The sequence below is a fragment of the Manis javanica genome, chromosome 2, assembly GCF_040802235.1.
Source record: "Manis javanica isolate MJ-LG chromosome 2, MJ_LKY, whole genome shotgun sequence".
NCBI classification, from domain to species: Eukaryota; Metazoa; Chordata; class Mammalia; order Pholidota; family Manidae; genus Manis; species Manis javanica.
In genome coordinates, this window is record NC_133157.1 from 83,834,887 (window position 1) to 83,851,153 (window position 16,267).

The 16,267-nt window shown below is 42.8% G+C and overlaps 1 pseudogene; it reads left to right on the forward strand.

Moving 5' to 3' along the window:
* Window positions 1-9,394: 9,394 nt before the first annotated feature.
* On the forward strand, window positions 9,395-10,306 carry LOC118967052 (Y-box-binding protein 1 pseudogene; annotated as a pseudogene).
* Window positions 10,307-16,267: the final 5,961 nt, after the last annotated feature.

A 16,267-nucleotide genomic window follows, 5' to 3' on the forward strand; every position in this document is an offset into this window, starting at 1 on the left:
CCAAAGGAAAGGAGTTGGGGAGGGTGGGTGGGGAGGGAGGGAGAAGGGGATTCAGGGGCATCATGATCAGCACACATAATGTATGGGGTCATGGGTAAGTCAGTAAAGCACAGGTAGATGAGCAGTGACTCTATTGCATCTTACCACTCTGATGGACAGTGACTGTAGTGAGGTGTGGGGGGACACTTAATAATAGGGGTGAATGTTGTAATCACAATGTTGCTCATGTGAAACCTTCATAAGATTGTATATCAATGATACCTTAATAAAAAAAGCAAACCTTGAAGAAAAAAATGTATTTCATAAAAGAAAGCAGCAACTTCATGCCAATGTCCAACATGCGAGCCTCTCCTTCTTTGATCTCTGGTCCATCTCTCTTCAAAGAGAATTTCTCCAAGAATGTGGCTAAAGTTATTTTATTTTAATGTTCTTTAAATTCCTTAAGGCAAAACTGTATAACTCTCTCACAGCTTAGGGGATTGCCCACCACACTGTTGAGGGTAAGTCTATTTTTTAAAGGTAAAAATTCCTTTTTGTATTTATAGGTTAGATTCTGGGATCCAGCTTTGTATTCACTTGTACATCTACTTTTCTTATCAGTCAAAACTGGACAGTCCCAAGACCATCCAGGACTTCAGTCAAAATAATTACTGTTTTTGAATGAAAATAAAAATCCTTCCCAGAACTCTCAACCGTTGCCTGTGGAGATTATCCAGCATTCACACTAGGGCCTTGATATATGACATGTGCACTAGCTTTCTGGGGCCAGAACCAACTAATCTGTAGTCTTCAACTTATGGAACTTGTTATGAACTTTATGTAAAAGCGAGCAAGTAAGACCAATACCTCCTGGACATCAAACAGTTCCTTTTATGCTAAGGGCAGATTTACCTTAAAACTGAAGTTTCACAATAAAAAATCATTGGGTGATTCAGAATTCTGCTTTTAGTTGGGAAATGGTGTATGTTCCTTTGAAAATGGTGTACCTTCCTTTAGGTCCTTTTGTTTAGAATTCTATTTTTAGAAAGAGAAGAAGAAAGATCTCATATTTATTTTTATTTTTTTAAGGAAGCATGTTTATAACCATACAAAAATATGTATATGTGTAGTTTATGTATAAGTTTAATACAATAATAAAGGAAATAAATTGGTAAAATATAAATTGATTTATCAAACCCAACCAAAAAACAGTACTTCATCTTTGATTCAGTGCTGAAATATTGATTAATATGTTGGGCTTAACGGTCTTCATATGGTTTAGGTGATGAACTTCTACAAGTGAACAGAAGAGACATGGAGACTTTTAAAAGCTAATACTAAAATCATAAAATCCAAGAAAAAGAATACATTTTTTATTAAGGTATCATTGACATACACTCTTATGAAGGTTTCAGAAGAAAAACAAAGTGGTTATTACATTCACCCTTATTATCGGGTTGCCCCCGACACCCCATTGCAGTCACTGTCCATCAGTGTAGTAAGATGCCACAGAGTCTCTATTTATCTTCTCTGAGCTACACTGTTTTCCCCATGACCCCACATATACCATGTGCACCAATCATGACACCCCTCAATCCCCTTCTCCCTCCGTTGCCACCCACCGTCCCCCAACCCTCCCCTTTGGTAACCACTAGTCCCTTCTTGGAGTCTGTGAGTCTGCTGCTGTTTTGTTCCTTCAGTTTTGCTTCATTGTTATACTCCACAAATGAGAGAATACATTATTTTTATTAATTAACTTTTGATATACTTTTTCCTCTTAAATGTTTAGGTTGCATACATTTTGATTGCCTCTTCAAATGACAATAGTCTTGTAATAATTGCTATAAAGAAAATCGGAACAATCTATTTTCAGTAACACATGATCATTGCGCATATTCATACATATAGAAAGTGAAAACCACTGTTTCCAGAAACCACTGTTAACGAGATGGGAGGCACATGAATTTTTGGAGGCTTCTTTACATAGGCATGATTGATTAAGTCATTGGCCACTAGTGACTGAATCAAACTGCAGCCCCGCTTGCCTCCCAGAGGTCAGAGAGGGGCAGAGGGGTTGATGTTCCAACCCTCTAATCCCAGGTCACCTCCATTGGCATCCAGCCCACAATCTTAGGTGTGGTGGGAGAATCAGCTCATTAACATAACAACAGACACCTCTGTCACCTCAGCATGAGGGAATTCCCAGGGTTTTGGGAACTGTGGGACAGGAACAGTGGGCAATGACAATCAATGATCAAATACATTTTTTTTTCTTATAAATCACAACATCACAGGCTGAGTGTGACCCCTGGCCCCACCGCTACTAGCAAGCACAACAATGGACAAGTTACTTACCCTCTCTGTGCCTCACTTCATTCATGTAAAATTTGTAATAGTAGGGCCTACTTCATCATAGGCTGGAATGCATTTGGTAGCCATAAATCACTCAGAAGAGGTACTTACCCACCATTGAATAAGTGCTATATAACTGACAGCTATTATTCTAAAACAATTTTAGAAAGGGTATTTTATTGTTTGAGAGTAATATTTGTGAACTATAGAATTTATTGAGTTTTCCTTCCACTTTGAAAATAAGGAGAAATTTGGGCATCAGCAATGGGTTTTGATCTGATGGCTTAATATGAGAAAAGCTGGCACTTGAAAGGTACCATGTTTTCATCCCATGAAGTTTAGTTCACCTCTGTTCTGAACTTTTGGAAGCCCTTCCCTCCATAGATGGGCACCAGTGCGGAAACCCCAAGTGGGCTGGGATGTTTGATTGATCAGTGTTATATCTCCACTGCCTAAAGTGGTGCTTTGGGACACACTAGATGCTCAATAAGCATTGGTAAATTAAAATTAAATTAACTCACTAAATACTGGAAACTTTGAAATGGCCTAAGGATTGTAGTGCTCAGTGATGATAAGGAAAAAATATGGAACATCCTAAATTAAGTGACATAAGGGCTGAATAATGGGGAGAGAGACAATAGAAGGTCATCATGGGTAAAGGGAGGACATACCTAACCAGAAATGCCACGCTCCTGGATGAAGCCATTTCAACAATCATATACAAGGTCCCCAGAACCACTGCATCCCCCTTGATTGTAATTAGTACATGACCTTCATCAACAACCAATCCATTGGCCTTCTGTATGTACAAACCATCTCTCCCAGGACTTTCCCTACTTCAAAATAGCCTACCTTCCTTATCAGTAGCCAAAGTGAAATTAAAGAACTTTTTTCCTTGAGGACTTAATAAATGTACCCCATTTCTTATGTCTGGCACACAAGTTGTTTCTGTTAATTGGGCTTGCTGCTAGTGAAGCAGAAACTTCCTTTCCCAGGACTCAGTCCTTACCTTGCTGCACCTGTAAATGTTCAACAAATTTTATTGATGCACAGACCTCTCAATCTCTAGAGTTTTTGATACGTAAGTGTGCAAGGTCTAAATTAAAAATTGTCAGGCTTGCTGCTCCTGAGTCACTCCATTGTTTGCTGTTTTCTAGCACAGATAACTTGTATATTGAATTAGATGCTCTTGGCAATAAGGCAGGTCCAGGAATATTACATGGAGATTTCCTGCTGAGCAGAAAATTATAAAGTGATGGAGTTGAAGGGAAAACCTTTAAAATTGTGCAAACACACTTGGTGATTATATAAGTAGGACACAGAGCAATATTCTTCTCAGTACTGCTGTGGTATATGGGGCCAGTGTGCCCTCTGCTAGTGATATCCTATGACTCATGTAAAAACCAAACTTTATCCTTCTTTAAAAATGGCCTATTCCTTTTCATAATTTTCCTTATTTCCATAATCTTGCTTTCTTTCTCAAAACCTTTTGACAACTAATTACCTTTTCTTCTGACTTGCATATGTTCTGTAAGTTGGCTTTTTGGTCATATTCTAACCACAAACAGATTCCAAGAACCAGGCCCTAGAAAAGTCACTCTCAAAATGGACCAGCAGCACCAGTTACCCCGGGGTTAGAAATGCAAATTCTTGGGTCCCTTTTCAAGCCTACAAATCAGAAACTCAGGGCCCCCAGGGCCAGCTCCAGGTGACTGGGGTGCATGCTAAGGCTTGGGAACCACTGTTCTAGGCATGATCTCTTAAGAACCTTCAGAGAAGTGGAAGCCAAAGGCAGTATCTGGTTTTTAATCAAAGTCTTTTGTCTTCCCCACTGAAGCTTCCGAAACCCCTTCATTCAGCCAACAGAAAGGCCATTTCCTCTGAGCTCTGCAAATCTCTCTGTCAAGATACTTTTGCTTTTCTCTGAGCTGCGATCCTGAGGCCTCTGCTCAGCATCACCCCTTCTCCTTAGTCTGCAGATCCTGCACTGTGGCTTGAAGAGGTCCATTTCTCCTGGACTGGCCCCAGTGACTTTAAATTATAAGTAGAATTCTACAGTCTAACAAATTATAAAAAATATTTTCTGGATCCCAAGACTTCCCTCTACCATTGACCTATCTCTGTCTTCATCTAGATCCTGGAGACAAGAATGCCTGTCTACACTAGTTATATTCCTTCTCCTGCTCCCACTGCAACCTGACCCCCTAAATTCTGCACACATGTTCCCAGCCTTCTCTTACCTGACCACTCAGCATCATTGTACCCATTGGCTGCTGCCTTCTTAAGATGTTTCTCTCCTGAACTTCTGGTCCACTTTCCTCTTTTCTGACTGTTAAGAAAGTTATATTTGGTCATTCAGATGACAAAAATGTACCTTTCAGGTAAATTTGGTCTCTGTCCACAGTTCCTGCCTCACAGCTCCCAAACTCAGAATTTCCAAAGTGCTGAGAGCGACAAATTATATTAATGAGGTGAATTTTTTCTAAAGCCCCTAAAGATGGGTGCTGGGTATCAGTGGAGCCAATTAGGTTTTAGGGGGTTGGAACTTCAGTCTTCCAACCCATCTCTGACTTCTGGGGAGTGGGGAGGGTATGGATGGTGAATGTATTACCAAAGACCCATGGTTTAATCAGGCATGCCTCTATAATGGTGTTTCCAAGAAAAACCCAAAGGGATGGTTTCAGAAAGCTTCTGGGTTAGTGAGTACATGAATATTCCGGGTAAGCAGCATGCCTGGAGAGGTCATGGAGGCCCCATTCTCTTTCCTCCAGCTTTGACCTATGCATCTATTCTACATGGTTGTTCCTGAGTTATATCCTTTTACAATAAACCTGTGATCTAGTAAGTAACATGATTTTCTGAGTTCTGTGCACCTCTTTAAAAAATTAATTGAACCCAAGGGAGAGCTTCTGGGAACCTCAAATTTATATCTAGTCAATCAGAAGTACAGTTAACAACCTGAGCATTCCAATCTAGAGATAGAAGAGCAAATCCGGTGCTATCACATTCCCTGATTTCAAACTATACTACAAAGCTAGAGTAATCAAAATAGTATGATACTGGTACAAGAACAGATATATAGATCAACAGATCAGAGTAAAGATCCCAGAAATACACCCACACTTATATGGTCAATTAATATATGACAAAGAGGCAAGAATATACAAACGGTATTGGGAAAACTGGACAGCTACATGCAGGAGAATGAAAGTGGATTACTCCCCAACACCACACACAAAGGTAAACTTGAAATAGATTAAAGACCTAAAGATAAGACATGAAACCATAAAAACACTTAGAAGAAAACATAGGCAAAAATATCTTGAACCTAAGCATGAGTAATTTTTTACAGGATACATCTCCCCAGACAAGAGAAACCAAAGTAAAAATTAAAAAGTTGGACTATATCAAACTAAAAAGTTTCTGTACAGCAAGGGAAACTATCAACAAAACAAAAAGGCAACCTACAGTATGGGAGAATATATTCATAAATAATATATCCCAGTAGGGGTTAACATCCAAAATATATTTAAAAACTCATATGAATTAACTCCAAAAAAAGAAAACCCAATTAGAAAATGGGTAGAAGACTTGAATAGACATTTTTCCAAGGAAGACATACAGTTGGCCAACAGGCACAGGAGAAGACACTCCACATCACTAATCATAAGGAGAAACAAATCAAAGCCATAATGAGCTATCACCTCACATGAGTCAAAATGGCCACAGTCCAAAGACAAGAAATATCAAGTATTGGTGAGGACGTGGAGAAAAGGGAACCCCCCTACACTGTTGGTGGGAATGTAAATTGGTGCAACCACTATGGAAATCATTATGGAAGTTCCCACAAAAATAAAAAAATGAAATACCATATTACACAGTAACTTGATTTCTATTAATTTGTCCTAAGAAAACAAAATCTCTGATTTAAAGTGATATATGCAGCCCTATTTTTATTGCCACATTATTTACAGTAGTCAAGATATGGAAGCAACCAAAGTGTCCATCAATAGATGAATGGTTAAAGAAGTGGTACGTATATACAATGGAATATTACTCAGCAGCAAAAAATAATGAAACCCTGCCATGGATCTAGAGGAAATTATGTGAAGTGAAATAAGCCAGACAAAGACAACTGCCATATTATCTCACTTACATGTGGAATCTGAAATCAAAACAAAATAAAATAAAATCAACAAAATAGTAGTAGACTCATAGACACTGAGAATTGATAGATGATTACTTATCATGGTTGAAATAGGTGAAGGGTATTAAGAGACACAGAATCTCAGTCATAATATACATTAGTCACAAGGATGTAAGTGCACATAGAGATTATAGTCAATAGTTACGTAACATCTTCTATGTTGACAGATAGTAACTACACCAGTTGGGTGTGAGCATTTAATAATGTAGATAACTGTTGAATCACTATATTGAAAACCTGAAACCAATGTAATATTGGATATAAACCAAACTTCAATAAAAAATATTAAAAAACCCAAAACTAAACAAAATAAAAGACAATGTGGGCTTTTGACTGGTGTCTGAAGTGGTGCGGGGAGGTGCAATTTTGTAAGACTGACCCCTTGCACTGTGGGATCTGATGCTGACTCCAGGTAGATAGTGCAGAATTGAGCTGACTTCTTGAACACCATACTGTGTTTAAGAATTGCTTGGTGCTGTGCCTTCTGTCTAACCTTATAGTGCACCTTCTTATTTCCCTTGGCCAGCCCCTCCTAAATGTCAGTGCTCCTCCTGGCTCCTCCCCTGCCTTCAAGGTGTCTAACTGACCCAAAATGGACTTTCTTCATCATCATCCTATCCAGAGTGGGGACTCTCAGCTACTCTGTGACACACAAATTTACTGGGGTCTGGGATAACTTCCTCATGCAAGCTGGCCCAATCTGAATCTGCTCCCAACTTCTGGATTTGGGGCTCAAACATTTGGGTTGATGTCAATTTGGAATCTGTTGGGGGACCATCTTTCTTCTGCTACTGGCCAAAGAAGCAGAGAAAACTTGGCACACAGAAAAAAGAGTGATGTGGCCACATGATGGGAAGACAAGAAATGGAAAAAAAAATCTCTCAAGGTCAGGTCCTTCTCTGGACAAGACCTCTGTGCAGCTGGCCTGGTTCCCTGATACATCCCTGTCATTTATCTGGGAGTCCTAACTAATAAAGGTCTCCTCTTATTCCACAGAGTACCTGGCAATCTTGCCCACAACCAAAGTTTCAAGCCCTACGCAAGTGCAGTTGTCTCCCAGTTCTGCATCTTCACCTCCCCCGAGAGCCCAGCCTTCGAGTCACCTGTCCACTGGACATCCCTACTCAGGATTCCCACAGATGCCTCAGGCTCAGCAGGTCTAAGAAGTCATTTTTCAGCTTCACCTCAGCCTGAAAATCATGGCTCTTCTCCTGTGGGTCCCTGGCTCATCAAATGACATCATTATTTCCCAGTAGAATGCTGGGAGTCACCCTACCCCCTGACCTCTCTCTTTGTCCTCACTGCACGCTCCACTTGACACAAATTCCTGTAAGTCCTATCATCCACTTTTCACAGGTCCATGTTCCCCTTCCTCATCACCACCCTGGGTCCCAGTGACCATCAACTGGTCTTGTCCCGACTCCATCCTTATCCCTCTCACACCCATATCACCTCTATGCTTACAGCACTCCACTTACTTCCCACTCCTGATATCCAACATTCTTAAATCATTTTACCGTGTCTTCCACAATTTGACCCCTAACCACAGGCCCTACACTGAAGCAACACTAAACTTCTTTTCTCTTCTTGAACATTCCACCCTGCATATGAGCTCCAGGCCTCTGCCTATGCCTTCTGGGTCTGGGATTTCTTTTTTGAATACTATTTTTTTTAGTAGTTATAGGGTTTTTCAAGTTAGCTATTTTGCAGTAGATTAGTAATAATGGTGTGATTTTTGGGGAATTGCTCCATTTCAACCAAGTTATCCAACCTATGTCTGTAGAGTTAGTAATGGTATTTCCTTATCCATTTGATGTTTTCAATTTTTAAAAAAACATCAAAACAACTCTGAAATGAACAATCTAGTGAAGAAATATGTTTCTCTAATTATTTTCCCAGGAGAAATTCCAAATAGAGTTTTGGGTAAAAGCCTTTAGATTCATATTAAAAGCTTACACACCAGAAGGTTGCGTTAATTTATACCATTACCATCAGTCATAAGAGCATTTGTTTTAATTCAATCTTATAAACATAAGATAGTATTTTCTTTACAACATAGTCAGTTTCATAAGTGAAAAAATGCGTTTGTTTTTATTTCTTTTTTCTACATTTAACAATGTAAACTTTTTATACTTCTATTGACCATTTTTCTTTCTTACTTTGTAAATGCCTGTTTCATGTCTTTTTCTACCAGGGTATTCATCTTCCTCTTGCTGATACGAATAGTTCTTTGAATACAAAAGATATTAATTCCTTTATGTATTACAAATATTTTCTTCGATTGCCATCTGCCTTTTAATATTATATACAGTGTCATCCTTTCTTTTTGCAGGGTAGATTTTTGGTAATTAAAATTATTCATTATAGTCATTAATATTTTCTTCTCTTGTTTTTCTGTTTAGACAGAATTTCTCCTACATCAAGACAAGATAAGACAAGTATTCTTCTCTGTATTTTTTCTGTTTTCAACCCCTACCTCTCCACCAAATTATCTGTGATTTATATCATTGTGTGGAAGAAAGAAGGGCTCAACTTTTGTTTTTCTTCCACTGTGTCTGGGACTTCAAACTCCACCTTATGTTAGTAACCTCCATGGCCACGGCCCTTTTCTCAGAAAATCACAGCATAGTTTGCCAATGATTTAGTGTTCTCTTTCTCAGATCTTTTTGCCTTTCCCTATACCAGTAAAATATATTAATCTGTCACATATGAAAGGAGTGGTAGTTTGGGAGCAGGAACAGAGAGCAGACCCTAGAGAGCCCTGAGCAGCCTCACTGTTTCCCTGGCTTAGCTTCCATCACACCCCAGGAGGAGCCACAGCTGCCCCTGCGGCCCCAAGTCACCGTCACTGCAAAAATGAGCAGTGAGGCTAAGACCCAGCAGCCAGCTGCTGGCCCTGCCCTCGGCGCTGCTGACACCAAGCCTGGCAACAGGGGCAGCAGTGCAGGGCAGGGAAGAGAGGCTCTGGTGGCCTCACCTTGGTGGTGCCAGCTGGTGGGGACAAGAAGGTCATCCCAGTGCAGGTTTGGGAAAGAGTAAAATGGCTCAGTGCAAGAAATGAATATGGTTTCATCAGTAGGAATGACACAAAGGGAGATGTACATGTACCCCAGACTGCCATAAGGAAGAATAACCCCCAGGAAGTGCCTTCACAGCCTCAGAGACGGAGATGCTGTGGCAGGCCCTGGTGGAGCTGCAGTGCAAGGCAGTGCCACATGAGGGCCCATAGCCATCACAGACACTGTCCGTGTGGCGGGGGCCCTCCCCGCGGTCACCAGAAGAACCGCCAAAACAGTGAGAGTAGGGGAAGCATGAGGGATCGGAGAGCGCTCCTGGAGCCCAGGCCCGCAGCACGGCCCCGCCGCAAGGGACCTTCCCACCTCGCTACACGCCGGGACCCTATGGGCATCGGCCGCAGCATTCCAGCCCTCCTGCGCAGGGAGGAGACGGAGGGTGCTGACAACCGGGGTGCGGGAGAACGAGGTAACCCAGCGAGACAGAGTATGTGCTGGGGTTACCGACCATGGCCTGCAGGGGTCCTCCTCGCCCAGAAGGGCCAGAGGGCGGCGATGGAGAGGAGAGGAAAATCAAGGGGGTGCGACCCAAGGCCAGCAGCCACCTCAAGGTCTGTACCTGCACAGCCTCAATCACCCACACAGATGCCCAGAACACCCTAAACCACAAGGTGGCACAGAGACAAAAGCAGCGCATCCCCCAGCTGGGAATCCATCCGAGGCGCGCAGGGCGGGGCTGAGTCAGTGCAGGTGACCGTCCCTACCACCATCCGATTTAGTCGTCCGACAAGAGGCAATGAATATGAAATTCTAGCGAGAAGAAATGAACAAAAAAATTGGAGCCAAAGCCCTTAAGTGCTTGCTTTTTACCCATTGACCAGATAACCAGAACTATCTGCATTATCTGTGCAGCAAGGGTTTTTAAAAATTATTTTTACCTAAAGATGTGTCTTTTTGGTAGTGACAAACATGTTTTTTTTTAATCCTCATTTTTCTCAATACATCTTTAAAGGTTTTTAAACTGTTTCATATATGATCAAGTTGAGATTTTTAAGAACCTCATGTTTAATTTGTAATATAAGTTCACAACTTGATTTTTTCAAAAAGTCAACAAATGTCAAGCACCTGTTAAAGCTATTAGATAATAAAAATAAATAAACAAAAAATAAAAGAAGTGGTAGCTGGTTTCTATAGCCACTTTTCAGTAAGTTAGTGATGATTGGAAGGGCCAGCTAGCCTGGGGCCAGTATGCGACCTGTGCAATGTACCACCTGTGTTGGCCCAGGCTCTTTGTATCTTCAAGGGCAGCATCCCAGAATAGTAAACAACACAATTCTGCTACCTGTGCATTTGTGGTTGTGGTCTTTGTGTCTGTGACCATGATTTCAGTGAAGCCCTTCCCTGGCTGTCTCCCCGTCAGTCTATACTGCAGGCCATAAGGGGGTGGAGGTGAGGCCCACAGGTAGACCACACCGGGTAGCTACCACGACAGTGGGATACAGTTACAGCCAGCCACGGATCCAAAATAAAGCCACCACGCATCCCAGACCTCGACAGGAGAGAGGGCAAAGCAAGCCACTAGTGGAGAGACAGGAGCAGGGGGAGGCACCTACCTGCAGGCCTCAAGGCCAGGAAATAAGGTGGGAAATGGGTGTAGTTGGTGGAGGGGAGTCTGGACTGGCATCTTCTGAATAATTTCAGCAGCCTGCACTGGGAGAAGCCACCAGGGCACTTTCCCAGATTCTGCAGGGCTGACAGCTACAGCCTGACTCTCACCTGCAGGTGCAGTGTGGGCCACCGTTGCTGGATGAAGAGTCCTCAGTGCGCATCCTGGACACAGACAAAAGGGGCCTGTCAGGCACACACAGAGAGAAGGCCGTGAGCCGAGTGCCAGCACTGCTGCTCATGGTTCGGAACCCCACTGCCTCCTTCCTTGTCTACAGTTATCACCCACGAGGAGATGCATTTTGTTCTCTCCTCTTTGCATTAAGAGCACATTGCTGTGAAGAGCAGAGGACATACAGTTCACCGGTTTAACCAACTGAAACTGGAGTGTTGCAGTTTTGGCGCATGAACAGTGTCTACACCTGTCACTGTGTCTCATTCTGGAGCATTATCCTCACCCCAAGTGGAAGCCCTGCACCCAGCAGCAGCCACTTCCCTGCCCCTCTGCCCAGCCCTGGCACCACCAAGCTGCTCTCTGTCTGAATGGATTTTCCCATTTCCATGGTGTTTTGATGCTTAATGAACTGGGGGGAGGCATTCCTGTGAAGTGATCAATTTAAAAGTGAAGCACGGTCACCCCATGGTCCCCTGGCCAAAGACACCTGCTCCTCTGGGTGGTTTGTCTGGGTGCATATGCCCCTGTGATGGAACCAGGTGCTGAGAAGAAGGGGCATCATGAGGAACAAAGCTAAATACCATGCAGGGGAGGAGGGGACACCATATCCTTTCCAATTTTTTCTTTCTCAGCCCTGCAACGAGACCAGGAGTCACTGCAAGTCTGGATAATTCATGATTTATTTATTCATTCTTTCATTTATTCATCAACAAACATTCCCCGAGGGCCTCCCTTGTTTTAAGCACAGTACTGAGAACCCAACCCAATCCACGGTCTTGGGAAGATACAGCCATGTGACACTCCGACATCCAACATAACATGCTGGCTTTTTATGGGAAGGTGTTGGAAAGGTTCTTTATGTATCCAGAGAAACCACCTCCAGATATGAATAGTGAGGCATCCATCCTGCCACCCTGCCTCCATCCCGTTCTCACACCCTGGCCTCCTTTTCCATTAGCCCCAACTGACTTCCAGCTCCCTACAACCACTTGTTTACTTAACTGCATTGTGTATTCCTTATACTCTTTTCTTTGTTACATCATTTCCGCAGCTTACCCCTTATGTATCTGTAGGAAAGACTTCTGCATATGGATCCCGCTGTATGATTGTAAGCAGACAATACTGTGAGGGCCTTTTGTGGAAGAGGTTGTGTTCAGCATCATCCCCATCACCCAAGAGCTGTCTGCAAAGAAAAGCTCCCTCTCTGTCCCTGGCTGTACGCTGATCATGACCAGTGGCGCTTCACCTGGAGTTTTTTCTGGCAATTTTAGTGTTTCAGGGGGCCAGGAAAGGGGAGAAGGAGTCCTCCTCTAGCCAGAACTCATGGCCTGTGCTGTTGCTATGATAAGACATGTTTTTGCTGCTTTTGTTTGAACATCATGTGGGTGTCCACAGGGACCCCACACCCTGTCAGGTCCAGCATTCCCTCGCCCCTCAGTGAGAAGGTTGATGCAGCTGTAGGCTCATGAATGTGGGTGAGAGGACTCCTGCCTCATGATTCCTGGCAGTCTGGTGTCATTTGTGCACAGCAGGTGGTTTCCAGTTCCCCACATTTAGGTCCCAGTTTGATTTTACATGATTTTATTTGCCCATATCCTCCCTTTGTCCCCTTCTATTAGGAGGAGAGCTCCCAGACAGAACACTTCCTGTCCTGGCCAGCTAAAGAAAAACATAAAGGAAGCCAGTGTTCCTGCAGTGAGTTGAAATTGTGATAGAGTTTGAACTGAAAGGAGGGGACATGCCCCAACTTTATGTCCTGAAAAGCACTTAACTTTAATGTGATACCACACAGGCGTATTTACGCAGGGTGTGTGTGTGTGTGTGTGTGTGTGTGTGTGTGTGTGTGTGTGTGTGTGTGTGTATAGGTATTTTAATTAATCTATGAGATACAGTAAAAAGTTTTTCTTTTTTTATTTTTTCTTCTTCCTTTTTAAAAAATAAGTTATTTCTTGTTGCATTGTTTGTTGGTCTTTAATTCAAAAGGAATTCCTCTATTTTTGTTGTCCTTGCACATACCCCACATAGTGAGACAACCAAGCTAAAATTCACAAGGTCATTAAACAAAGTCCCAGGGATATAAAACAACCCACCTTGTTTAGGTTGTCTAGTTTTTCTAAAATTGGGAATGGTAGGGAAGTAAGAAATAGTCAGATAATTTTCACATGTATTCTCACTTTAAAGAAAAAAGCTCCCCTCCACTAAAAACCAAATTGAATCATTTAGTATTGGGACTAGGGGAACATCTGAAACTTCCTATTTCTATACAAAGTGGAGGTAATGGTGACCTATGGGAGTAACAGAAAACCTACTGCAAAAAAATGTATCTTTCTGCCCTTGTTTACATGGAGCTACAATGTCTCCAGCCTGCAACTAAAAACTCTACCTCTGACCTGCATGGGGGCCATAAGTGACAAAAGGTCTAAGCGACAAAACCTGTATTTATTAAAAACTTGACTGTTTTACACAATTGGGCAAAGATAAAAGATTGGAAAGAAAGAGGCTAAAATGCTAACAATGGTTTCTCTGTGTCACTGGGAAGACAGTTCAATTCTGTTTTGGTCAAATTGTCCACAATAATAATTCCTTACTTAATAAGGTAAATAATGTTAAGGAAATAAAACTAAACACTCTATCTAGACATGCCTATAAAACAAGGCACCTAAATTGAAATTCAGGCCTCCTTAGAAGAGTAGAACCTGCTTTTCTTGTGCCACCTCCCTCCTGACTGTCAATTTTCTATACTCCCATGGTGAGAAGACTTCACATCACAGGGACGCAGCCACTGAAACCCAGAGGCATGGGTTGACTTCAGCAGCATCCTGTGCGTCACATACCAGACAGGGATTCTGGCTGGTCCTGAAGCTCCCTGGGGACACATGGGGGTGGGAGGAGAGCTCCTTGCGTGGTCTGGCCCTGGTGGTCCTGGATATATGTTTGGAAGGAGCAGATATCCCCATAGAGGGAGTTCTGTTAACAGGAGAAGGGGCAGAGGGAGGATATCAGCAAATCCAAGCAAAAAAACTGCAACATTTTTGTACTTTTGTGTGTGCAGGAGCCAGGATGGGCACCTACCTGTACATGAAGTTATGGGGCCACCTGGGTCCTGAATGTGGATGCCACACTTAGGGGTCATTCATTACAACCCATGTGAAGAGCTTAAGGACCACCAAGCTCACTGCCCCATCCTGGGAAAGGCCATGGGGGACACTCCAGACACTCAATGTAGAAGTTATGCCATGACCTGTGGTTGGCCTGAGACTTTCTGACAGAACCCCACCCCATGGGTAGGAAGTTATCTCTCCTGCAGGAAGAAGCCAGACCACAGCTCTCCTCCTACGGGACATGTTCCTCATCCCTTCTGGGCTGTGCTGCCCTTTGACACAAATTACAACCTGGAGCTGCCTTGGGTGCCTGAGGTCTCCATATGGATAAGAACTTCCCAAGGCCCCAGTGGAGCCCTGGAGGGCACTTCAGGGAACAACAACTGGATCCCACATGTTTGACAAGGAATCAGAACTCTGGGTGGTCTTCTGGAGGTATTTTTGCCAAAATGGGTTTAATTACAACCACAGGGTTCTCTGAAACTGTAAAACTACATTTGCCCATCAATATCCACACTGGTTTGCCTAAACCCTGAAGGTGTGAGATCAGAATTGCCAGTCCAAAGGGAAGGGATTTTAAGAAGGGAAATATATATCAATGGGGTGGAGAGAGAATTAAGGCCAGTAAAGCCCACTATAAGGGACTCAAAGTTAACCAGTTAAAACTAGAGAGCCAGAAAAAACTCAGAGTAAATGAGTTAATCAGTTAAAGCTCAAAAGGCCAAGAGCAACTTGGCTTGGAATGTTTGAATATTCCCCAGATAAAGAAAAGTATCTCAGCATAGCCTCAGAGTCTTCATTGTGTCAATTAGATCATGCCATTGTTAGCCTGCTAAAGGCACAGCTGTAAACTGCATAATAAAAACAAGAAGATTTCACCTTAAGGCTAAGATTGCATTTTAAAACCCAGAAAGTTAAGAAGTTAAGATTCTTAACATACTCTTTAGCAAACAGACAATAACTCAGCCCACCTTGGAGACAGGGCAGGCAGTCTTGATTGGTATGCTCCCAGACCAGGAAGCTGCTATCCTAAGAAGGAATTAGAATAGAAAATTTCTTACGTTAAGCTAATTTGCAGAATTACCCAGAGGACTAGTAAGAAAAGAAACAATGTCTCATCAAAGATAAACACCTGGAGACCACTTAACAAGTCCATATCCCTAACCCTGTGTCACATTCCTGGAAAATCCTTAAAAGGGGGAACCACCAGTTTTCCAGTACGCACCTCTCTCTGAGCTTGCCCGCAATTTCTAAGTGCATAAACTTTTTGCCTTAAAACTTTTCCCCAATCTTTAAGGGCACCTCTTCTCTGAAGTGGCCCGCACCCCCCTTTCTCTGAGTGTGCACCCTCTGCCCAGCCTTGCAGGGGGCTCCTCTCCCTGAGTTCACCCGCACTTTCTAAGTGCATACTCTTACACTTTTTTCACCTGCACTTTGTAAGTGCTTAGCCTTTTCCCAGTCTTTTAGGGCACCTCTCCTCCCTGAGGTCACCCACATTTTTTCTCTTTTTAAATAAGTAACTTTAAATAAAACTTTTACTCTGTTTCACTGCTGTGTCTCTACCCTTCAGTTCTTTGTTGCGGTGGGGACAAGAACCGAGGAAAATAAGCAATGCCCCCCTAACAGGGATGTGCCTGGCTGGTCCTGCACACTCAGGGACTAGATTCCAGTCAGGCTGTAAGACTGAGAGGGCTGTGGGGAGATCTGTTAGGGTCTAGGACTCTGGGGTTTCCCAGAGAACAAGACACACGGACACGGACACGGAGATGAAAAT